Source organism: Lissotriton vulgaris, chromosome 3_1 (genome assembly GCF_964263255.1).
Source record: "Lissotriton vulgaris chromosome 3_1, aLisVul1.2, whole genome shotgun sequence".
In the NCBI taxonomy this organism is placed as follows: Eukaryota; Metazoa; Chordata; class Amphibia; order Caudata; family Salamandridae; genus Lissotriton; species Lissotriton vulgaris.
This window is the reverse complement of record NC_141689.1, coordinates 1832689899-1832716455: the sequence shown is the minus strand read 5'-3', so window position 1 is coordinate 1832716455 and position 26557 is coordinate 1832689899.

Genomic DNA, 26557 nt, shown 5'->3' with positions numbered 1-26557 from the left:
GTTTCTGTTCCCACTTTTTCGCTTGTAACCGTTTCTCTGTCGGCCCCTCCTTGTGTGGACCTGTTGAATCTTGGTTGCCAGCCTCTTCCTCTGCCCCTCGCTCTTCCGCGTGCATTTCTCTGTGCCCCGTGGTTCTGTTCCCATCTCTGTTGCGATAGAACAAGGCGCATGTCTCCTAAAAAAATCCTCTGTCCGGGGTCCAGATTTGTTTCATCTTCACTCAGATCGGCTGATGTTAGGGATGCCATGCTTGAGGAGGAGCTGGCGGTGTTAGTTTTCGGTGGCCTGAAGGAGTCATATTTCCGTGCAAATGTAAATATGCGACCTTGCGCATAATCATTGGTGTCCCTTTCGAATTTAGTTTGTTTCCTTTGCCTGACCTCTTCCTCATGTTTTTCAATTTGCTTGTTTAATTCCTCTTTGAACTTCGTCATTTCTGTATTGAGTTTAATTGAATGCAGCTCTTTCTCCACTGTTCGCAATTGTTCCTTTATTTTTTCTAGTGCTATCTCAATGTGTTTAACTAGAATTTTTATCAGTCCCAGGGAAGAGTTGAGCGTGTGCTCCCCCCACTCTTGAAGTAGGTCGTTAGTGACATCCTGTTGGCTTGGCATTATTAATATTCGTAGCCCACGGGGTACTCTTTCCACTTCCAGATATTGTTGCAATGAAATCAGTTCCCAGGATTTATTTATTTCCTTTTTATTTAACTTCTCCCATAGTCGGAGTTTCTCCTTAGTGTCATTCTTTTCCTGGTCCTTATTGCTCTCCGCTGGTTTAGCCTTATCCTGTTTGCTAAACATGGTACCAATGAGTTCTTTTCTCTTAGCTTCCCGCTTATCCATTGTGAGTTTTTCGTATTTTTGTGTTTATATTCCCCCACCTTCGAGTATCAATGTCGATTCATTAGTTTTACTAGCGAGTCCGTCTTGTTTATTCTCGTCCTTTGCTGCTTGTGCTATTAGTGTCTTGGCTTTTATTTGTATCCTCAATTGGGTCAGTAGACGGATTATCAGAATCCCAGAGCACTTGGCAGTTTTGGAAGATTTCAACCCAAGTAGCCGGTTTAGCGTGATGCTATCTTGATCTCGGACTTTCAAGATCGGGCGCATTCAAACAGCGTTCCAACCCGCGTACTCCAGCATTCAAACACTCTTACCTTGGAGTCTCCCTCCGTGGCAGGTGAATGGCCGCCTTCTTCCGCTGGTCGTCAGCTGTGAGACCCTCTGTTTTCCGAAAGTATGCCGGCGAGCACCTCGAAGAGCGATAAGTATTCCACTGCTTGGCTCGCTTTCCCTTCGCTAGGCGCTCCTTAGTTCTCGGTCGCGTTTCTCCTGCGGTTGAGCCAACCGCTGCAAATTATCACAGGATCTCCCCGGTCCCGGGGAGGAATGGAGTCGCTGAAAGACGGCACTGACACGCTTTGTTCAATGAAGGTGATTTATTTCATCAATCCGTGTGGGGGATTTAACAACAAAAAGAAACCAACGCGTTTCGACAGCGTCCGCTGTCTTGATCACGGTCAGTTTGGAAAGTGATGCTCACAGTTTTGTAAAACAAACAAAGCATTGGTTACACCCCTTGGTAATTGGTACCGCCCACATTTTTAGGTGTTATGGGATATGTAGTCCTGAACCGATCGTATTACTTTTGCGTGAGTGTTTAAGGATGCTTGTTGTTTTACTTTTACAAGACTGCTTAATTCAGTTTTATCCCCAATCGTTTTTATACTAGAACTGCATTTCAGGCTTGTGGGTGTTGTGAAAACCTTTGTGAAATTGATGAAATAAATCACCTTCACGGATTGATGAAATAAATCACCTTCATTGAACAAAGCGTGTCAGTGCCGTCTTTCAGCGACTCCATTCCTCCCCGGGACCGGGGAGATCCTGTGATAATTTGCAGCGGTTGGCTCAACCGCAGGAGAAACGCGACCGAGAACTAAGGAGCGCCTAGCGAAGGGAAAGCGAGCCAAGCAGTGGAATACTTATCGCTCTTCGAGGTGCTCGCCGGCATACTTTCGGAAAACAGAGGGTCTCACAGCTGACGACCAGCGGAAGAAGGCGGCCATTCACCTGCCACGGAGGGAGACTCCAAGGTAAGAGTGTTTGAATGCTGGAGTACGCGGGTTGGAACGCTGTTTGAATGCGCCCGATCTTGAAAGTCCGAGATCAAGATAGCATCACGCTAAACCGGCTACTTGGGTTGAAATCTTCCAAAACTGCCAAGTGCTCTGGGATTCTGATAATCCGTCTACTGACCCAATTGAGGATACAAATAAAAGCCAAGACACTAATAGCACAAGCAGCAAAGGACGAGAATAAACAAGACGGACTCGCTAGTAAAACTAATGAATCGACATTGATACTCGAAGGTGGGGGAATATAAACACAAAAATACGAAAAACTCACAATGGATAAGCGGGAAGCTAAGAGAAAAGAACTCATTGGTACCATGTTTAGCAAACAGGATAAGGCTAAACCAGAGGAGAGCAATAAGGACCAGGAAAAGAATGACACTAAGGAGAAACTCCGACTATGGGAGAAGTTAAATAAAAAGGAAATAAATAAATCCTGGGAACTGATTTCATTGCAACAATATCTGGAAGTGGAAAGAGTACCCCGTGGGCTACGAATATTAATAATGCCAAGCCAACAGGATGTCACTAACGACCTACTTCAAGAGTGGGGGGAGCACACGCTCAACTCTTCCCTGGGACTGATAAAAATTCTAGTTAAACACATTGAGATAGCACTAGAAAAAATAAAGGAACAATTGCGAACAGTGGAGAAAGAGCTGGATTCAATTAAACTCAATACAGAAATGACGAAGTTCAAAGAGGAATTAAACAAGCAAATTGAAAAACATGAGGAAGAGGTCAGGCAAAGGAAACAAACTAAATTCGAAAGGGACACCAATGATTATGCGCAAGGTCGCATATTTACATTTGCACGGAAATATGACTCCTTCAGGCCACCGAAAACTAACACCGCCAGCTCCTCCTCAAGCATGGCATCCCTAACATCAGCCGATCTGAGTGAAGATGAAACAAATCTGGACCCCGGACAGAGGATTTTTTTAGGAGACATGCGCCTTGTTCTATCGCAACAGAGATGGGAACAGAACCACGGGGCGCAGAGAAATGCACGCGGAAGAGCGAGGGGCAGAGGAAGAGGCTGGCAACCAAGATTCAACAGGTCCACACAAGGAGGGGCCGACGGAGAAACGGTTACAAGCGAAAAAGTGGGAACAGAAACCAGACTCATGAAACAGAAGAGAGGGAAATAGATGAAGAACTCCAAATAGTCAACCTGTCTGGAAAAGAAATCACTGACGCCGAAATCTCTCTACTAAAGAAAGGGATCAACTTCTGTCCCAAAGCGCGCTTTAACCTGGCTCAAACAAGAATTGACCTATACTTATACATAAGGAAAATCAAGCTTGCAAAATTCTTTGCGGAAAGAAAAAACAAACCAAAAATCACAAAAAATCAACCCAAACCAACATCAATACTTCTTGCAAAAGAGTCGGAAGCATACCTAACTGTGCTAAACTTAAATGCACAAGAAGGCCAAGAAATCAGCCTAGAAACAGCCATATCACAACTGGGAGCCGGAACTAGTGGTTTGAAAGCAAAATCTAAGTTTTACCCGCAACTAGCACCAGGAAACAAAATTGACATGTTTCAAGAGGCAGTAATTCATGATTTATACAACATCAAAATCAAAAACCAAACTAGAGACAATCTATCTAGAAGTGAAAGGGAAGCCTTAGACTCACTGCGGAATAACAACACCTTTGAAATCAAAGCGGCCGACAAAGGCGGGAACATAGTGCTATGGGACCGAAAACTTTACATTGCTGAGGCGATGGAACAACTAAACAATTCACTCTATTATGAAAAAATAGACAAAAATCCAACGGACCAAATTAAGAGAGAACTGGACGGAAAGATATTAAAATGGGAAAAAGAAGAACTTCTAGACTTTGATGAGAAAAAGTACCTGACAGTGGATTTCCCAAAGCTAGCTACCATATACTTTCTGCCCAAGATTCATAAAAATGCCACGAAACCACCAGGGAGGCCAATAGTGTCGGCCAACGGTTCTCTACTGGAGCCATTATCTAACTACATAGACTTCTACCTGAGCCCACACGTGAAGCGTCTAAAGTCCTATATAAAAGACACCACGGACTTTCTCTGCAATTTGAAACTAATACAATGGCAACCACATTACATCCTGGTCACTATGGACGTAATTGCGTTATACACAAACATAGACAACAACATGGGTCTCGAGGCGTGTCAATGCGCCCTTCAAGAACGAAACATCCATTACCAACACCACAACATCATGCTGCTCAACATGATCAAATATATGCTTGAAAACAACGTCTTCGTGTTTGGGGAAACCATGTACAGACAAAAGAATGGAGCTGCCATGGGCTTTTCCTTCAGCCCCAACTATGCCTGCACCGCGATGGGTTGGTGGGAGGAAACAGTGGCCTGGAACACAAACCTAAAAACGTTCACACAACACATCCAAATCTGGAAAAGATTTATAGATGACTTGTTCATTGTGTGGGACGGAGGAAAAGACAAATTCGTGCAATATTTCCATATTTTAAACAACAGCACACCTGGCATCAAATTCACGTACACTGTTAGTCAAGATGCAGCAGTTTTCCTAGACACGGAAGTCTATATAAGAAACAATCTAATAGAAACCACCCTTCATCGCAAAAGCACTGCCACAAACTCAACATTAGAAGCCACCAGCTTCCACCAGCCGTCACTCATAACAAGCATCCCCTACGGGGAATTCTTACGGCTACGGAGAATCTGCAGTGAGGAGCAACAATGGCAAAAACAAAGTAGCATCGCCAAGCAGCGTTTCAACAAAAGACAATATAACCAACGAGCAACTCAACTATGTTGGGAAAAAGCCAACTCAAAAACAAGGGAAGACTGCCTAAAACCTAAAGAGATCTCAGAACCGACACAAGAAGAGCCGATCAGGTTTATAACGGATTACAGTCAAGAGGCTAAACAATTGAATCAAATTCTAAGAAGAAATTGGAAACTTCTACAGTTGGACCCAGCAATAGGAGAAAAAATGGGTAACCACGCCATAGTGACATACAGAAGGGCCAAGAACCTGCAGGACAAACTGATTCACAGTCACTTCCAAACCTCCAATAAGAAATCATGGCTGCAAACAAAAGGTTTTGTAAAATGTTACAATTGTAAGATCTGCGAAATAGCCAAGCCAACTACAGAAATACCAATGCCCAACAACAAAACCTGGAAAATTAAAGAATGTATTACTTGCAACAGCAAAAACACAGTGTACATGATCGAATGTCCATGCAAGCTCAAATATATAGCCAGCACAATCTGCGAGCTAAAAAAACGTATATTGGAACACGTTAGAGCCACTGTACACAAGGACAGAAGCAACGCTGTTGCCAAACACATGGAGCTGAACCACAAAGGAGATTGGAAGAAACTGCGTTTCTGGGGAATCGAAACCCTAAGTCTCTCAATGAGGGGTGGACACAATGAGAAGGAACTCCGACGAAAAGAATCCAAACACATCCTGAGCTTCAGGACCATGACCCCATTCGGGCTCAATCAGTCGGAAGAATTATACATACACCTATAATCAACTAGACTCTTAAGTAACTTCCCGCTAACCATGAACTATTTTAACTTATTATTTTGGTTTTACCACTTCACTCATTTTTTCACTGTAACTATGCTCACACGTAAAACATCAAGCTCTTCTAATGGACTAATTAGCCCACCAGAGGGCAGTATTACACCTAAGAAAAACCTGAATATAAAAACCAAGGACTGGACTCGCACACCCCATTGTATAAATGTATTGAACTATATGAAATGTCACTGAGAATATAGATCATAGTCGGGGTAGCATGACAAAAATGCTTAACCAAGGGGGACATGAAATAATTACCGGGAATAGAGACACAGCCTAAGCCCACTGGGGGGCGGGACTTGAAATTCACAAAGGTTTTCACAACACCCACAAGCCTGAAATGCAGTTCTAGTATAAAAACGATTGGGGATAAAACTGAATTAAGCAGTCTTGTAAAAGTAAAACAACAAGCATCCTTAAACACTCACGCAAAAGTAATACGATCGGTTCAGGACTACATATCCCATAACACCTAAAAATGTGGGCGGTACCAATTACCAAGGGGTGTAACCAATGCTTTGTTTGTTTTACAAAACTGTGAGCATCACTTTCCAAACTGACCGTGATCAAGACAGCGGACGCTGTCGAAACGCGTTGGTTTCTTTTTGTTGTTAAATCCCCCACACGGATTGATGAAATAAATCACCTTCATTGAACAAAGCGTGTCAGTGCCGTCTTTCAGCGACTCCATTCCTCCCCGGGACCGGGGAGATCCTGTGATAATATATATATATATATATATATATATTCACTGGAAAAACATAGGTTTTAGGCCATATATAGTTAGGGATAAGCATTTACAAAACCTTAATTTACTCGCACAAAACCATTGAAATTCGCATATATAGTTAGATGCAATAACTATATATCGCGCACCCGCAATGCACTCCTGATGATGTCACATATTACATCATTCATGACATGGTCAATGACATCACTGATGACATCACTGATGACATCTCAAATGACATCACTGATGACATCACTGATGACACCATCCAGTGACTGTATGTTTCTGTAAAGGTAAAATATGTCTTACATATTGAAGAATGAGTGGATGTATAAGTGTTTGGATGAAGGATTTAGTAGGTGCATGACTGACTGTATGAGAGAATGATTAAATGTGTCTCACTGAGTGCATGGGTTAGTGACTAAACTGTCTTAATTTGTGCATCATTATTTCTGTAGTTCTGTAAACTGCTGCATGTGATGATCAGTAGCCATATGAGTAACTATATGAGTTATTGATTGGTTGCCCAAATATTTGTATGGGAGAGTGAGTGTGTGTGGGGGGGTGGCTGGGAGGTATGTGACTCTGTGCATAGATGTGTGAGCAGTTGATTCACTAGATGTATGGGTTCAAAAGTGCATGTGGAAACAGCTGTATGGGCAGTTGACTGTCTGAATGAGTTTATTGGTGAGTGATTGGATTTCTCAGTGCTACATGTCAAAGTAAGTACATATGTAAAACACAGTACATGTAAGAGTTAATATATATATAAATAACTGTGCATAAGAGCCAGTGAATGTGTGAGTGGCTGTATGGATCATTGTGAACTTGTATCAGTGATTGTATAAGAGAGTAAATATGTGTTAGTATATGTTTGAATAAGTAAGGTGTGTATAACTGTATAGTTGAGGAAATGGAGGTGTGATTGATTCTTTGCATGACTGACTAGGTGTTTGAGTAACTCCATGGATGAGTGACAGTCTGTGAGTGTCTGTTTACACTGATTGTATCTAAGGTTATATTAGAGTCTGAAGAGGTTCATCGTATTATCACATGAATGATATCATCAGTGATGTGATCAGTAATGTCAAATGAGATGTTATCAGTGATTTCATCAGTGATGTCATTTGAGATGTCATCAGTGATGTCATTTGAGATGTCATCAGTGATGTCATTTGAGATGTCATCAGTGATGTCATCAGTGATGTCACTGACCATGTCATGAATGATGTAATATGTGACATCATCAGCAGTGGATTGCGGGTGCGCGATATATAGTTATTGCATCTAACTATATATGCGAATTTCAATGGTTTTGTGCGAGTAAATTAAGGTTTTGTAAATGCTAATCCCTAACTATATATGGCCTAAAACCTATGGTTTTTTCAGTGAATTTCAATGGTATTTTATTAGCAAATATCAAAAGCTGTCAAATGTCAAGTACGTGATAGGTAAAAACATTTTCGTGTTTATGCACGCTGATGTGCTTTGAACGCTGCCCCCCCCCTCTTTTCTCTTAGTAGTACTCTCTCTTTGCAGATAGTGAAGGGTAGTTAACGCAGGCCTTTGCCCCCGTTGTAATCCGTCGTGCCTGCTTGTCTCTCCATTTGATTGATTGTTATCCAAGCATTTACTGTTTTAGAAATCATTCTCTTTGGTTCATTCTCTATTTACAAACAAGCACAGAGTCGCAATACTCTGTTTAATCTTTGCAGATAGTGAAAAATCGTGTAAAAAAACAAAAGTAATCGAGCAAAATCAGTAGGCCACTAATGGGATCTCTTTTTGACCTCGCTAAAATAGAAACATTAGGAACAACCCTTCATGAGAAATACGAAACTAGTGAGATGAACTGAGCTCCACACCATGATGGCTGCAAGACAGCTCGGCTCCGCCACCCACCCCGCCCAAAATAATGATAAACTCTATGCAAATATTATAAATATATACAACACACCAGCAAAGTAACAGGGTAAAACATTTTATTAAATAACTATTTACATAACTATTTTATACTTTTTGTTGCCTGATCCGGCTAGCTCAATCGATCGAGCATGAAACTCATGCACTCTGATAGCAAGCGTTGCTGCTGATGCTATGCAGACAAAAACTGGTTTTCAGTTTGTACATTCTTCAAGATTTTTCCATCCATGGCTGGTTGAGAGTTTGTAGAACGATGGCTTCAGATTTTCAACATACGGTGTGGTGACGCGGACTGGGAGGGGGCGCTTGGCTCCTGCCCCCTCCCCAAGTCGTGTTGCCCTGGTGTGGCCTAAGATCGCCCCCGACATAGGCGGCCGGCTCCCGGGGTCCGGCGGAACTTTTTGCCTTTTGATGACTCTTCCATTCTGGACCTTGTCCCACAATTCGTTTGACCTGAAGACACGCTGTAGTGGGGCGCCCCTTTACCGTTTCAGTTGCCATTCCGCCCGCTTTTGCTACACTGTGCCTCTTCCGCCATTCAGCTGTTTACCGCCCGCTCTTGCAACTACAGCGTCTCGCTCACCATGTAGTTGAGTTGCTCCCGCTCTTCCGATGCAGCGATAGGCGGCTGCCACAGGTCTCTCAAAATGGCGGCCGGCTCTTCAGATTTGGGCGTGGTTCACTAAAATGGCCCTGGGACACCTTGGAACTCGGACGCTTGTCTGCTAGGTCTTGGGCCCCATTCTCGAAAGCGTCCCCTCAGCCTTGAAGATTCTACAAAAGTCTTGGGGGCCCCCGACTCCCGCAGGCTTCTGGTGGGGAGCGGCTGCCATGATTGCTCGTGGAATGGCCACGACTGAGCTACGAGATGGTGGTGCTCTCATGCTGATGCCAGCTTCAGTCTGAAACATCCAGAAACACTGTAGACTACCAATTCGATCAGTTCCGGTAGCGCCCCAACGTGACCCGGTAGAGAAGAACTTGCCCTCCCCTCTTTGACTGAAGGTTCTTGTTGCCTGTCCCTTCTGTTGTCATTTAACAGAACTTTTTAGACTGCTGAAAGGGGTTGTGTTCCGACCGCTGGTTGGTGGAGACATTTTGACTATATTCTGGACCTACGTTGTCGCGTAATGCGTTATATGACACGCTGCGTTAGCGCACCCGGAAGTGCTCCGGTGCGCGAAGCGCAGCTTCCCGGAAGCGATCCGGGGCGCGGCGCGCAGCGCGTAACGTAAGCAAAACAGGTCATGTGACTTGTTAATAAAACTTTTCATTGGTTCATTTTACTTTTGTTATTCTAATGATGAAAGGCTTGGTCATATGACCTAAAAATTACGCTTTTTATTGCTTTCGAACATTATTTTTTCTTAAACATATATGTTATAATGTTCCAGGCTAATGTACTTTCCCGGAAAATTTACAACTGTCCTGCAAGTAAAATATATTCTTTTTTCGAGAAAAAGGGCGTTTCTTCGTCCCATGACGGAGCCGTTGAGCAAAAGAGGCTCGGACTGTTGTCTTAGTCGCCGATACGCCTGAATATCAGATTCTTATCGATCACTTTATGTTGCAGGAGTAGAAAACACAACAGCCCTTGACCATTTATCTTTACTGCGTTCCTGCGTATTATACCTTTTATCCGTCATGTAATTGGACTGCTTTATTTCACTTGCCTTATACTGATTCGAAAACAGTGACTAAAATTAAAAACTTTACCAATGTAAATACTACTACCATGTTTTGTTTTAAAAACCTTTATTGTGAAAATGTCAGTATACAAATACGGGCCTATAACCACGTGGGCCAGCCACGGAGCAAACTGGAATCGTATATGATGAGGAGACATTTACACTGTAGAGGAACGTAACGAGCGGGCCATTAGGTTGCAAGAACTAAGGTGTCTAACAGTTGCGGAATCGGTGGACGTACATTTTGTAATTAAAATACGACAGGGCCACTTACAATAAAATTATCTAGATATACATTTGCGGGCAAGTACCATGGGTGACGTTAATTCGAACTTTCAATAGTACAGTAATCAATAACACATCAGAACTTAATATCAATAGGGATGTCGAAATATTCAATCAATTCTCTTCCCCGCCCGCCATGTGCTTCAAAACTGCATACGTATCTCGTGATATCAAGGTTGTGCAACCAGTACACAACAAGGAGTTACGAGTCCCATTTATACCGGCGCCATTTTGGATGGAAAAATCCAGAAGAATTTACAAACTGAAAACCTGTTTTTGTCTGTATAGCATCAGCAGCAACGCTTGAGTCAGCTTTGTGTGAAGCCGCCATTTTGATTCAATCAATAGCGTCCCCCTGCACACATTCAGGGACCTGGTCATGTCTTCAGGTCAAACGGATTGTGGTACAAGATGCAGAAAGGAAAAGGAAAAAAGTTCTGCCGGACCCCGGGAGCCGGCCGCCTATGTCATGGGCGATCTTTGGCCACACCAGGGCAATAGTGAAGCTGCAGCAGGTGCAATAAGCTTCAGACAGTGTTACCAGTGCTACTCAGAACTCTCAACTATGACACCACCTCGGTGCCATCCGGATCTTGGCGCCTTGTGCTGGTTCCGGCCTATTCACACATCAGTCCGCTACTGACACCACCTCACAGGCCAACGGGGCACCCCACGCCGACTTTCGGCGCAGCATTGTAGGATGGCCACACCAGTGCGGCAACTTGCTGGACACCACCTCGGTGCCATCCAGATCTCGGCGCGTTGTGCTGCCTTCGGCCTACTGTAGCCGCAAGTGCGGACGCAACTCAGCTGGATAGCGAGTGAAACTCCAAGGGGCGCCCAAATGCAGCCGAGGAGCCTCCATCTTGGGGGCGACGCGCAGCATCACATTGCTTCCCAATGCAGTCAGATCCTCAAACAGCCCCCACTGACTGACGCGACCTCACAGGCCAACGGGGTGCCCCACGCCGACTTTCGGCGCAGCATTGTAGGATGGCCACACCAGTGCGGCAACTTGCTGGACACCACCTCGGTGCCATCCGGATCTTGGTGCGTTGTGCTGCCTTCGGCCTATTCGCACATCGGTCCGCTACTGACGCCGCCTCACGTGCCAACGGATTTTCTAGGCTTTTTATAGCCCTATGCCGCATAACAGGTCATGTGACTTGTTTATAAAACTTTTCATTGGTTCATTTTACTTTTGGTTTCCTAATGATGGAAGGCTTGATCATATGACCTAAAAATAACACTTTTCATTGGATTAAAACATTTTTTTTTCCCAAACGATGAAAGCCCCACCTTGTTTCTGGATGTTTCAGACTGAAGCTGGCATCAGCATGAAAGCACCACCATCTCGTGGCTCCATCATGGTCATTCCGCGAGCAATCATGGCAGCCGCTCCCCACCGGAAGCCTGCAGGAGTCGGGGGCCCCCAAGACTTTTGTAGAATCTTCAAGGCTCAGGGGACGCTTTTGAGAATGGGGTCCAAGACCGAGCAGACAAGCGTCCGAGTTCCAAGGTGTCCCAGGGCCATTTTAGTGGAGCAGGCCCAAAAAGGAAAGAGCCTGCCGCCATTTTGAGAGTCCTGTAGCAGCCGCCTATCGCTGAACCGCAAGAGTGGGCGCAACTCAGCTGAATGGCGGATTTTGGCACAGTGTACCAAAAGCGGGCGGAATGGCAACTGAAACGGTAAAGGGGCGCCCCACTACAGCAGACGAGCCTCCACCTGGGGAGGCCCGTTCACGCCGCCTCCCCCCCCCGCCCGGGGCTCCCCACGCCGTTTTTCGGAGCAGCATTGTAGGATACCAAAACCAGTGCGGCAACTTAATGGACATCACCTGGGTGCCATCCACATCTCAGCGCGTTCTGCTGCCTTGGGACTATTCGCACAACAGACCGCTACTGACGAGGCCTCCCCCCGCACCCCCCGGGACGCCCCACGCCGTTTTTCGGAGCAGCATTGTAGGATACCAAAACCAGTGCGGCACCCAGGTGACATCCCCTGGGTGCCGTCCAGAACTCAGCACGTTGTGCTGCCTTGGGACTATTCGCACAAAAGACAGCTACTGACCATTGTTGCTTCTTTTTTCAAAAAAATGTTTAAATGTATTTACTGTTTTTGTTGCGTTGTATATATTTATAAGTTATTAAAGTTTTATAATCCTACTTTGTTGGAGTGCTATATATTTTTAATGTGACACATAATTGTAAAAACTTTGATGTACAAAGAGGCATCTCTGGAATCTTCCGCTTCAGGCTCGGACCCACACACCCTCACAGTGAGAATCCCCTCCCCAAGCACAATACAGGATGGTTATCAGATAGTAAGAACGCGTGTGGTGTGACGGATCTCATCGGGTGGGGGCCTTGATCTACTGTAACTCCTTTGAAGAGGGGTGATTCTTTACAGCTGGGGCCATAAACTACATCTGCAGGGCTAGGTGATAGCCTGGGACCGGCCTGGACAATCGGACACCGAGGAAGAGGAGTGTCAGAGGGTGCGGTAGTGAATAGGGTGAAAGGGAGGTGTCGGGCGGGCACAGGGTGTGATTCTCAGAGAAGAACAGCACAGATGGGAGGAGGTTTCTGGCCCATGCATGAGAGAGAGAGCGGGGGTGACCAGTGCGTGGGGGAGATGCTTGCGAGGGTGGGGAGCCATGCTGATGATCGGCGGCGTGCAGAGAGTGGGTCTGGTCAAGGCATCTAAAATGGCTGCCGTGCACGACAAAAGTGTGGCATTGCAAAAAAGGCAAGATGGCGCAGACAATGTTTATCAATAAGGATTAATATATAACAATTATTTTTAACAAAATATTTACTCGCAGTGACAAAATGGCAGTCAACAGTTCCTGATTTCCATCGAATCGAACGTTAACAGACGTCACGCAGCAAAAAAAAAAAACGCTCACGCACAGCCGCTGGAAGACATGTATCAACATATATGAGCCTCCTCAGCCACCCTCAGAAAACATAAGGGGTAAGGATACGTCTCCCGTACCCCCTTATACCCTGTAATTTAATTAAACCGAAACACAAAATGGCGAATTCCCGTTTCGCTACCAGTTTGCGGCCCGGTTCGCGAACCGGGAGCGCTTCTACCGCGAAAAATCAATTTTTTTTATTTTCCCCACGGGACCCTTTAATAACCCCAACATCATTCCTAGGGGGTCAAGAGGAATCTACCTTGCCCCCTTTCATTAAATTCCCCCTTCGTTTTTCTCCTCCTCTTGTCTCTCGATCCTACCGAGAGACAAGATGGCGGCCGCTCCGGACTGTTTAGAATATTGACAGACACAGAAGAGCCAATCAGCTTCGCTTCGCAAAGCTCCGTTACGCGAAAAGTACGCGATCTAGTGCGCTATTCAGGACGCTGTCACAGATATATCTGTTTTTTTAAACGTTAATTTCTCAAAATCCACTGGAGCACATATATTGAGACCCAGCAAAGGCACATCAGGCTAACAGTCCCTACAATTTTGCCAAGTTTCGTGCAAATCCATTCAGCCGTTCGAGCTAAAAGTGAGGCCAAACGCCCTATGGAAATTAACATGGGAAAAACGCGTTTGGGACCCCCCTTTTTTCTCGGCCCCCCCTTGACGAAACCCCCAAATTTTCAGGGGCTGCTCAGACACAAAATGTGGCATTTTCCTGAAAATTTCAGCCGATTCCGTCCACAAACGCCAAAGTTATTAGACATAGAATTTTCAAAAGTTCCATAGAGAAAAAATCCTAACTATATATACCTACTGGCTATCGCCAGTAGGATATATATATATATATATATATATATTCACTGAAAAAACCATAGGTTTTAGGCCATATATAGTTAGGGATTAGCATTTACAAAACCTTAATTTACTCGCACAAAACCATTGAAATTCGCATATATAGTTAGATGCAATAACTATATATCGCGCACCCGCAATCCACTGCTTATGATGTCACATATTACATCATTCATGACATGGTCAGTAGCATCACTGATGACATCACTGATGACATCTCAAATGACATCACTGATGACATCACTGATGACACCATCCAGTGACTGTATGTTTCTGTAAAGTTAAAATATGTCTTACATATTGAAGAATGAGTGGATGTATAAGTGTTTGGATGAAGGATTTAGTAGGTGCATGACTGACTGTATGAGAGAATGATTAAATGTGTCTCACTGAGTGCATGGGTTAGTGACTAAACTGTCTTAATTTGTGCATCATTATTTCTGTAGTTCTGTAATCTGCTGCATGTGTTGATCAGTAGCCATATGAGTAACTATATGGGTTATTGATTGGTTGCCCAAATATTTGTATGGGAGAGTGAGTGTGTGTGTGGGGGTTGAGGTTCCGTGACGGTTCCGTGACGACTTGAACCCGTGTTTTCAAGTTTGTCGGAAATACATAGTATTGGTATCAGTGAACCGCAAATGATCCATTTAGTATATCCTAGTGTTTTCGCTACGCTACGAGCAAGAGCACTCCTTCCATTGACATATTTCTGATATACCCACGGCATCCATCTTAGATCGTGGCCGCCATTTTGTGTTTCCTTGCCCTCACATATGCAATAGCCTCTGATCACTTCATTTACTCCACTTTGATTGAGGACACGTAGCTTTAGCCGGAGATTCACCTCGTACATGACACGTGCACCTTAAACCAAATCACGCTGTAGCTGCATGACTCGACAAAGGCTGCCTCCTCTGCCCAAGGCCAGTCTTGCCAAACTGGTCTTCGTGTCCATTGTACCTGATCATGATTAGGCGGCCGAAGCCGGTAGCCTTGCCCATTTACGACCTACAAACATCCCTTATCCCACTTTTCTATCTTCCACACCTGGCTCTGTTTCTTTCTTTCTGAATCTTTATTAGGGGGAGGTAACGAACTTTACGATGAGGCGGTCCGGCTCTTGAATACAATATTGACAAGGGATTGTGATGGACTGGTGGGAACCCCTCTTCGTGATGTTTGGTATCAGATATTATCGACAGTTCCTGTGTAACGCCAAATATTTATTGTTTAGAGACACAAAAGGTTTGGGAATGTACCGACATGTGAAATATTTGCCTAGAGCACAATTTTTGGTATATAAGGAGCAACCCACTTTGTACAAATGGAACAGGCTCCTGGTTACTGCCCGTGTGTAGTATCTATGACTTCTGTGTCCCTGCAGTAATAAACCTTTGGTCTTTGACGCCACCATCGAGAAGCCCGTGTTTCTGTTTATTTGTGCACCAAGGCAGGTGGGACTCCGGGGTCTTTGGGTGTTGTACCCTGACACCTCTGGACGGAACCAAAAAAGTCCAGAACTCCAATTGGCGCCCAACGTGGGGCGACGTCATTCGGTACCGGTCCAAAAGCCTGAAGAGTTCGAGAAGCTTCGTGTGAAGATTCCTGAGGGAGGCGCCCCACTTCATCGATCCCGGCATATCGCAAAAGTGGCCCTGAAGTTCTCTTCCACGAGGGTTCCCGTTCAGGACGGCTGCAGTGGGCCGTTGCCTTGACCGTCGCCCTGTCTTGGACCCGAAGTGGTGCAGTCCTTAGTACGGCGAAACGTGACGGGTTTCTCCTTGGTGACGTCTTCAGTGCCTCAGTTAAGTATTTAGTGATAGCTAGCTGGTTACTTTTGTGAGGATTGTTAAAAATCCTTGATCGGTTCTTGGTTTAGTTTGGTTTTGTTAGATTATCATTGGTTGTTCTAGTTACGATAATCTATTTGGTTTAGTTTTGGGTATCGATACATCAGTTCGTTTTGGTAGGCCTAAGTTCTTGGTTCGAGTGCACATATTTGTTCCGTGTTTTGTTTGTTTTGTGTTCCGGACTGAAAATGGTAAGTCGGAAAATGTTGTCTTGTTTTAGTTGCAACAGTGACTCGCGATTGGAGGACTCTTGTCTGGTTCCTCCGATTGGGACTCCCCTATATGATTTATACTGTAAGTATGGTGTGGGTCCTATAACTTATAATGAGATATGGGTCCGCTATTGTAAGAAGGATGGTGTCCTTAGTTGGCCACTGCATGGTAGTTTTGAACAAGAGATTCTCGACAACTTAGAAGCGAAATTGTTCAAGAAGAAAGCCCGGCCGGCAATGTTTGATTCCTTCCGTTATTGGCGGAAAGAATCCAAACAGAGAGAAATGAAAAGGTTGAAGAAAGAACAGAGAGAACAAGAAGAGTTAACTCTAGAGCAAGCGACTAAACAGTTGCAGGCTAACGAGTGTGAGAAGGTCATAGATGTAGCCATTAGAGAGCATAACTTAGCGATTGACAAGTGCTATCCTGCCTTGCCATCGAAAATGGCTAAGATATTGGAGGACTCCGAAAACGATCCTCTGCTGTCTTATCTGTTACGGTCACCTCCACCGTATGCACAAGGTGCTACGGCTCCACTCATCCCGAATGTTCAATTGCCGGTTGCTGGACAACCTGGTGTTCCTGCTCCTGTTCCTCAGAATCAAGTTCCTATACTTCCTGTGGTGAATGTAAATGTTCCTACAGCTCCTCCTCTTCCCGCACTGCCAGCTCCTATACCTACCACTGTACCTACTGGTCCTCAAACTATTTTCCTCAATACTCCTACTGTTTCGTCATCTATTCCTACCTCCACTGCATTCTCTATGTCTGCGAGTGTACTAACTCCACTTTCTGTTCGTCGAAGAATCACTGATTCCGTTACTAATATGCTGTCTCCTATATATAAAACCTTGATTAAGACTCCTACTCCTGACTCTGTACAGAGACGGAGTCAGCTTCCTAGTACTGAGGAACGGGGAGTTTTAGACTCCACGGCTCTCAGATGGATTTCGAAGGGTAGAAGATATAGTACGAGAGATGTGTTAGAGACATTTATGCAATGGGGAGAGCCAACGCAACGGTACGTCTTTGATGAGATGTGCTCGTTGTTACGTGAAGAGATAGAAGAAGACGATGTCGAATCAGATTTGGAAGATTTAATTAAAGTTCAAAAGGAGTTTGCTGCTGGAATGATAGTGGGTGAGAATATAAAGCAAGCGATGGAACTCATTTTAAGTTTTAGGAGTGATCCATCTCTTCGTTCACCGAGAGATTTAGAGAAAGGTAAAGTGAAGCCAAGTCGCCAATATCCTATGAGGGAAGTTCCTCCAATTTGGCGCGAAGCAGTACAACGTGATGATAATGCAGGAATTGCAGCTGCTCCAGCACAGTTCCAAAGAGTATGGATACATATTCCATGGAAGCGAGCAGAAGTGTTAGCAGTGAAACAGGCCTTGCCAGATCCACGTAAGAATCCAGCTGGATATTACAAGGAATTGACGCAGACAGTTGAGGCTTGTATAATGAACTTAGCCGACATTGATATGTTGTTTGGTAATGTAGTTCCACAACCAGTGTGGGCTAAAATTCGTAGAGAGGATCATCAGGCTACTTTAGGTGGTGATTGGGCAGCTATCACTGCAGCAGATGCTCAACAAATAGGTGGTGCGAAACCCGAACCTTTGATCGCTAATCTGCCAGGTAGAATAATTGATTTAATGAAGACTCTGATGCCAGCATTGCGTGTTAATTGGGACAAGTTGTCAGCGTGTAAACAGAAGAAAGACGAAAGCGTCTCGGACTTCTTCACGAGGTTCGAAGAGACTTTTGTAGATCATAGTGGTCAGGATATGAGCACAGAAGGGGGACAAAGACTCTTTGTCGATAAATTTGTGCATAATTTGTTACCTGAATTATGCAATAAATTAAAAGACTCAGAAAGTGCGTGGGCTGTATCTACGACAGCGCAAATACTTGCGACTGCGCAGTACTACGAAAATAGAGATAAAGAGGAAAAGGAAAAATCAGAAAAGAAAACGAAAGATTTAAAAACTAAAGTTCTTTTGCAGCAGGCGTATCCGCCTCGTACGAATCAGACTAATACACAGCAAAACTCATATCAAAGGACAGATTATAGTACATCAAGGCCTCAATATCAGTGGAATCAGTGCGCGTACTGTAAGAAAGAGGGTCACTATAAAAATGAATGTCCGATCTTAGCGCAAAATAATGCAGCAGCAGCTCAGAGAGGTCGTGGTGGTTTTGTGCAGAATTCTAGAGGACGAGGACGAGGTGCTATGCCTCCACAAACGAATGATCGTCCATCCAATCACTTTGATCAACGAAATGGACAATCTGTTCAGCAAAATAGATCTCAGCAATATCTTGTTGAAAACTATTGTGAAGTAGATGAGGATTCTCAACAAAATGGGTACTAGGACAGCCATGGACAGAGAAAGGGAGTAGTATCAGTTCCAGTGGATCAGAGTGGGCCTTATGTCGCAGTAGCAACATCAGGTGTAGTCGAACCGTTTCTGTTGGATACTGGTGCCGCAAAAAGTTCTATCATGCATGCGAAACTCCCTGGCGCACCTTTGTCTGGCTCAACAAATGTTTCCGTAGGTTTTTCAGGCGCCCCTGTGTACAATCCGATATCTGGTCCTTTGTCTATTTCTGTTGGACCGTGCCAATTGAAAGCACCCCTGATTTTGACGACAGGTTGTAATGAAAATCTGCTTGGTTTAGATTTGTTAAAACGACTATATGCGACATTGTACTGTTCTCCGGAAGGAGTACAGCTTACTTTGGGTAAAAGACTCACCTCTCCGATGTACTTGTCAATGGACGCACTCCCGCCGGAGCTCCGTTCACTCCCTGATTCTCTTTGGGCGACTGGTCCTAATGATGTAGGTCTCCTAGAAATTCCACCGTATGTAGTGACTTTGAAAGCAAATGTGAAATTTCCAAGAATTCCCCAGTATAAAATATCGAGTGAAGGTGAGCGTGCACTTTTATTGATTGTGCAAGATTTGATTAAGAAGGGTGTGGTTGAAAAAACGCGAGGAAATGTCTGTAACAGTCCTGTATTGCCGATCTTGAAACGAACTGATCCTACAAAGCCTCCAGTTTATAGGTTTGTCATAGACCTTAGAGAAGTTAATAAGATTGTAATTCCGCAGTTTCCTGTAGTGCCAGACATTACTGCCTTGTTAACATTGATTCCTGCCACAGCTACGTGGTTCTCAGTTATAGACCTTAAGAATGCCTTTTTCAGCATTCCGATAGCCGAAGAGAGTAGGGATATTTTCGGCTTCTGTCTAGGAGGTCGCAGTTTCAGATTTAAACGCGCTCCACAAGGCTATTGTGAAAGTCCATCCATTTATAGTCAAGCTTTAAAAAGTCAGCTAGATTCTTTTGTCCTTCCTCCAGGTTCTGCCCTAGTACAGTACGTAGACGATCTTTTAGTGGCTGCCGATGACAAGGAAACTTGCAAAGCAGCTACAATTTCACTATTGCATCATTTGTCTAATTTGAATCACAAGGTGTCACCTTCCAAAATGCAATATTGTTGCCAAGAAGTAACCTACCTAGGTCACCTCTTATCAAAGGAGGGAAGGAAGTTGACCCCAGAAAGAATAAAAGCAATTACGCAGATGAGTGTTCCACGCACACAGAGAGAAGTACGTGCCTTTCTAGGTATTACCTCTTACTGTAGGCAGTGGATTCCAAATTTTTCACTTTTAGCGAAACCATTGGTAGCTTTGACTGGGAAAAATGTTCCAAGTCCGGTGCCATGGTCTGATGAATGCCAAGAGAGTTTTATTGAGTTACGAAAAGCATTGTGTTCAGCTCCTGTATTAGGTACACCTGATTACAGCAAGCCATTCACGCTCTACGTTCACGAAAGAGAAGGTTGCGCGTTGAGTGTTCTGACACAGAAGTTTGGTGATAAACAACGCCCTTGTGCGTATTTCTCATCAACATTAGATCCGGTAGCTAGAGCATTGCCTAGTTGTTTGAGGGCTACAGCGGCAGCTGCAGCTTCCATTCGACAATCTGCTGGTTTGGTGATGAACAATATGCTAGTGGTCATGGTTCCTCATGCAGTGGATACACTCATGAACCGAACGAAGACTCAACACCTTACTAGTGCGAGATTATCTGGTTACGAGCTGACGTTATTAGCGAGTCATATTCAGATCAAAAGATGCAATGTATTGAATCCAGCAACATTGTTGCCGACTGATCAAGAGTCGAGTGATTCTGAGCCACATGACTGCTATTTCAAAACGGAGGAAGAGACAAAAGGTCGCATCGACTTGAGGGATACTCCCCTATCCGACCCGGATGGTACGCTGTATGTGGACGGGTCATGTTTTAAATTGGAGAATGGTGATGTGACTGCTGCCTACGCGGTAACGACTTTGAAGACGATTGTGGAGACTGCAAGAGTGAGTCAGAATTCTGCCCAAGCAGCAGAATTAATAGCTCTTACGAGAGCGTGTGTTTTAGCTGAGGGAAAGAGAGTGAATGTGTTTACAGATAGTCAGTACGCATTTGGCGTGGCCCATAGTTTTGGCCGGTTGTGGAGAGAAAGGGGTTTCATTACGTCCCATGGGACTAAGATCCAACATGGTCAGCTAGTTAACGACTTGTTGGAATCTCTAACCTTACCGACTGAAGTTGCGATTGTGAAGTGCAGTGCTCATAAAGCGATCACGGATGATATTGGTCGGGGAAATGCCTTTGCTGATGAAACCGCTAAACAAACAGCTAGAGACATGATGAGTAGAATGTATGTTGCTACGTCTGCAAGATGGATTGCTGAGTCTGGAATGTGTGAGGACACTATGGAAAGTGTGAAAGAGATTCAGAAAGAAGCGACTGAGGAAGAGAAACGTGTATGGAGAGAAAGTACGGGCAAGTTGGACTCGAATGGATGTTGGATTGATTTGACAGAACAGCAGCGTTGGATGTTGCCTGATGCGTATGTGCTTGCAGTAGTGACGATGGCGCATGGAGTGGCGCATATAAGTTCTAAAGGGATATGTAAGATGTTAGCTCCGGTTTGGAAGAATGAGGGAATCAGTAAGTGTGCAGAGAGAGTGGTGAAAAATTGTATGGTGTGCTTGATGCATAATCCTGGCAAGGGAACTCCAACTCCAGCTGGTCATTTTGCTCCTCCTTCCTGCCCCTTTGAAGTGATTCAGTTAGACTTCATTCACATGGAACGCTGCAACAATTTAAAATACGTCCTGGTGGTAGTTTGTGCTTTTTCCAGGTGGATAGAAGCATACCCACTAAAGGACAACACTGCTCTATCTACTGCCAAAATTCTTCTAAAAGAATTTTTCCCTAGGTACGGAATGCCACGGATTGTATGGTCAGATAACGGAAGTGAGTTTATAGGGAAAGTTATGCAGAGTGTGTGTGCTGGTCTAGGAGTGAAACAAAAATTCCACAGTGCAAACCATCCCCAGTCTGCTGGTTTAGTCGAGGGTTACAATGGCACCCTCAAGCTTAAAATAGCCAAAATACAAGCATCCACAGGTTTGGCTTGGCCAGACGCACTTCCTTTGGCCTTGTTATCAACGAGAGCAACAGTGCATTCTAGAATAGGGCTTTCTCCATATGAGATTGTGTTTGGCCGCCCAGCAAATATCTGGGGTGTGCCAAGGCCTAAAAGGTTTTGCTCCATTGAATATCCTATGTTGATAGACTACCTTTACGACTTGACTGCTAAATTAAGTCTTATTCATCAACAGGTCTTTGATGCTTTGCCAAAACCTCCGGAGAGTCCAGGGCATCAGCTGAAACCCGGCGACCACGTGGTGGTCAGAAATTTTGCGAGGACAAAGAATCTTCAGCCTCGCTACATCGGCCCCTTCCAGGTCATGCTGGCGACGAGGACAGCTGTACGTGTTGCTGGTCGCAAGCACTGGATCCACGCTTCTCACGTAAAGCGTGTTCCACTGCCGCTGCCCTACGACGACTGGGTGAAGAAGGGAATTGGTGCCTCCGAATCTGAAATAACTCCGAAATTTGTCCCTTTCAGCGATGCCGATTTGATTACTGACACTTTGAAACTTGACTCTCCTCCTGAAAGGACTCCTTTGAACACTGAACATTTGTCTCCAGCATCACAAGAAACTTTGCTATCTGCGAACTTAAACTCTGCAACAGCTGCTAGTAATACACTATTTTCCGATCAGACAGTACCAGCGAAGAAAAGATACAACCTTAGAAGCCATAAAAAGGACTAATAAAGCAGGCAACTGCATACTGTGATTTTGATATATTTATATATATTTTGAACTTTTGCCTTCAGCCAGGAAGTTTGCTATTGTTTATTGTTTTTAAAATTGCCTTGCCGTCTGGGTAGCCGTAGGGTCGTGGCTGTGTGCCTAGTTTGAATTTGCAGGGGTCTGACACAAGGTCGATCTTTCTGTTGGTTCTGGGAACTCCCAGGGCTGATAGAGGCATTTTCATCTACGTACACATCATCAGTGGTCGCGAGCGGATTGTAGAAGATGGAGCTTCCTGCGCTGCAACGAAAGAATGTGATCTACGTTCGCAGAAACAGACTTAATAGAATTCTTCACAGCAAATGTTTCTTGATGCAATGTGCCGTTACATTTTTGATTGTTTTAGCAACATTGGTGGGTGGAATTGTCTTTAGCATAAATTTGATTTTTGTGCCAGTTTCTACAGTACCTCCCCTTGATCCTGCTATTTCTACTGTTTCTTCTATACACTCTTTTCACTCATTTCCAGAACATGAGCAAGCTCGACGCTCAGAATTCACCAACAACACTTTTGTACAGCTCTTGCACCAACACCAACTGGTGGTTAACACTACAGACTGCTGGGTGTGTGGCTTGATACCTCACACTATGGATAAAGGTATTCCCTATTTGGTTTTGCCTTACAGCTATAATGGATCATTTCAGGCCTTCCAAACCATCTTTGCTTATGCCCTTGAAACCTATCCTCCACGTCCACCACGTTCCACTAAATATAACTCTGCCAACAAAGCCTTAGTCCAGGGAATTATTGACATGGTCAAGGACGTCAATAATACTCCATCATACCCTAGAGACGAATTACGAGTATATTTAAGTTGGAATACTTCAGAGTATCGCCTTAGTTTAGGAGAAAGCAAGCGTAAAAGCTCAACTCCAATCTGGGTCGTACCTCACCGAGGTCAGGTCTGTTTGCAAGGTAATGGGAGAAATCCGAGAGCTCAGCTAGGGAGGAGTGAGTGCGTAGAGACTTATGTGTTTCCGGCTAACTCTTCCCCTGCCTTCCTCACTGCTAGGGGTACCTACTTCATTTGTCGAGACAGAGCTTATACATGGTTGCCTGCCGACTTCTCAGGATCATGTTATATTGCTCGATTGTTACCTCCGACATACACTGCTTCACCGGATTACCACAGAACAAGAGTAGCTAGAGGTGTTTTCAGCAAGGAAGATACCGCTGGTCAGGAAGCTGGAGACTTCTTCAAAGGCTTCCTTCCGTTCTGGGGGCCTATGGCCAATAGTAGAAACATACGTCAGCTAACACGGGTAGTTGAATCTACTATTACTGAAACTGCTGGTGCCCTTAGCAATCTGACAGCTGAGCTTCAGGCGGATAGACTCATGACATTGCAGAACCGTATGGTTCTAGATGTTATACTTGCAGATCGAGGTGGGGTATGCAGAATGATCCAATCGAGCTGCTGTGTCTTTATTCCTAATAATGCTCCAACAGTTTACGAGGCGATCTCTAAGTTGCACAAGATTTCGGACTCAATACATGTAGACAAGGGAAACTGGTCCTTCATGGAGTGGGTTTGGACTCTGATCTCAGTGTAGGGATGGAAAGTTCTAATGGTCATTGGTGTCATCCTAGTATTCCTATTCTCATGTTGTCTGATTATCCAGTGTGGTCCTGCTCTGTGTAGTCTTTGTGCTACGACTTGTCTCAGAAAACCACCTGCGTTTGGAGAAAAGACACGAGAAAGGATGATGATACAACAACATGTCACTGACCTGATGAGCATAGAACTAGATTCTGACATAGACTGAGTAATTGCCTATGTAAGGGCAAAAGGAGGGTCTGAGGTTCCGTGACGGTTCCGTGACGACTTGAACCCGTGTTTTCAAGTTTGTCGGAAATACATAGTATTGGTATCAGTGAACCGCAAATGATCCATTTAGTATATCCTAGTGTTTTCGCTACGCTACGAGCAAGAGCACTCCTTCCATTGACATATTTCTGATATACCCACGGCATCCATCTTAGATCGTGGCCGCCATTTTGTGTTTCCTTGCCCTCACATATGCAATAGCCTCTGATCACTTCATTTACTCCACTTTGATTGAGGACACGTAGCTTTAGCCGGAGATTCACCTCGTACATGACACGTGCACCTTAAACCAAATCACGCTGTAGCTGCATGACTCGACAAAGGCTGCCTCCTCTGCCCAAGGCCAGTCTTGCCAAACTGGTCTTCGTGTCCATTGTACCTGATCATGATTAGGCGGCCGAAGCCGGTAGCCTTGCCCATTTACGACCTACAAACATCCCTTATCCCACTTTTCTATCTTCCACACCTGGCTCTGTTTCTTTCTTTCTGAATCTTTATTAGGGGGAGGTAACGAACTTTACGATGAGGCGGTCCGGCTCTTGAATACAATATTGACAAGGGATTGTGATGGACTGGTGGGAACCCCTCTTCGTGATGTTTGGTATCAGATATTATCGACAGTTCCTGTGTAACGCCAAATATTTATTGTTTAGAGACACAAAAGGTTTGGGAATGTACCGACATGTGAAATATTTGCCTAGAGCACAATTTTTGGTATATAAGGAGCAACCCACTTTGTACAAATGGAACAGGCTCCTGGTTACTGCCCGTGTGTAGTATCTATGACTTCTGTGTCCCTGCAGTAATAAACCTTTGGTCTTTGACGCCACCATCGAGAAGCCCGTGTTTCTGTTTATTTGTGCACCAAGGCAGGTGGGACTCCGGGGTCTTTGGGTGTTGTACCCTGACACCTCTGGACGGAACCAAAAAAGTCCAGAACTCCAGGGTGGCTGGGAGGTATGTGACTCTGTGCATAGATGTGTGAGCAGTTGATTCACTAGATATATGGGTTCAAATGTGCATGTGGAAACAGCTGTATGGGCGGTTGACTGTCTGAATGAGTGTATTGGTGAGTGATTGGATTTCTCAGTGCTACATGTCAAAGTAAGTACATATGTAAAACACAGTACATGTAAGAGTTGATATATATATAAATAACTGTGCATAAGAGCCAGTGAATGTGTGAGTGGCTGTATGGATCATTGTGAACTTGTATCAGTGATTGTATAAGAGAGTAAATAAGTGTTAGTATATGTTTGAATAAGTAAGGTGTGTATAACTGTATAGTTGAGGAAATGGAGGTGTGATTGATTCTTTGCATGACTGACTAGGTGTGTGAGTAACTCCATGGATGAGTGACAGTCTGTGAGTGTCTGTTTACACTGATTGTATCTAAGGTTATATTAGAGTCTGAAGAGGTTCATCGTATTATCACATGAATTATATCATCAGTGATGTGATCAGTAATGTCAAATGAGATTTTATCAGTGATTTCATCAGTGATGTCATTTGAGATGTCATCAGTGATGTCATTTGAGATGTCATCAGTTATGTCATTTGAGATGTCATCAGTGCTGTCATCAGTGATGTCACTGACCATGTCATGAATGATGTAATATGTGACATCATCAGCAGTGGATTGCGGGTGCGCGATATATAGTTATTGCATCTAACTATATATGCAAATTTCAATGGTTTTGTGCAGGTAAATTAAGGTTTTGTAAATGCTAATCCCTAACTATATATGGCCTAAAACCTATGGTTTTTTCAGTGAATTTCAATGGTTTTTTATTAGCAAATATCAAAAGCTGTCAAATGTCAAGTACGTGATAGGTAAAAACATTTTCGTGTTTATGCACGCTGATGTGCTTTGAACGCTGCCCCCCCCTCTTTTCTCTTAGTAGTACTCTCTCTTTGCAGATAGTGAAGGGTAGTTAACGCAGGCCTTTGCCCCCGTTGTAATCCGTCGTGCCTGCTTGTCTCTCCATTTGATTGATTGTTATCCAAGCATTTACTGTTTTAGAATTCATTCTCTTTGGTTCATTCTCTATTTACAAACAAGCACAGAGTCGCAATACTCTGTTTAATCTTTGCAGATAGTGAAAAATTGTGTAAAAAAACAAAAGTAATCGAGCAAAATCAGTAGGCCACTAATGGGATCTCTTTTTGACCTCGCTAAAATAGAAACATTAGGAACAACCCTTCATGAGAAATACGAAACTAGTGAGATGAACTGAGCTCCACACCATGATGGCTGCAAGACAGCTCGGCTCCGCCACCCACCCC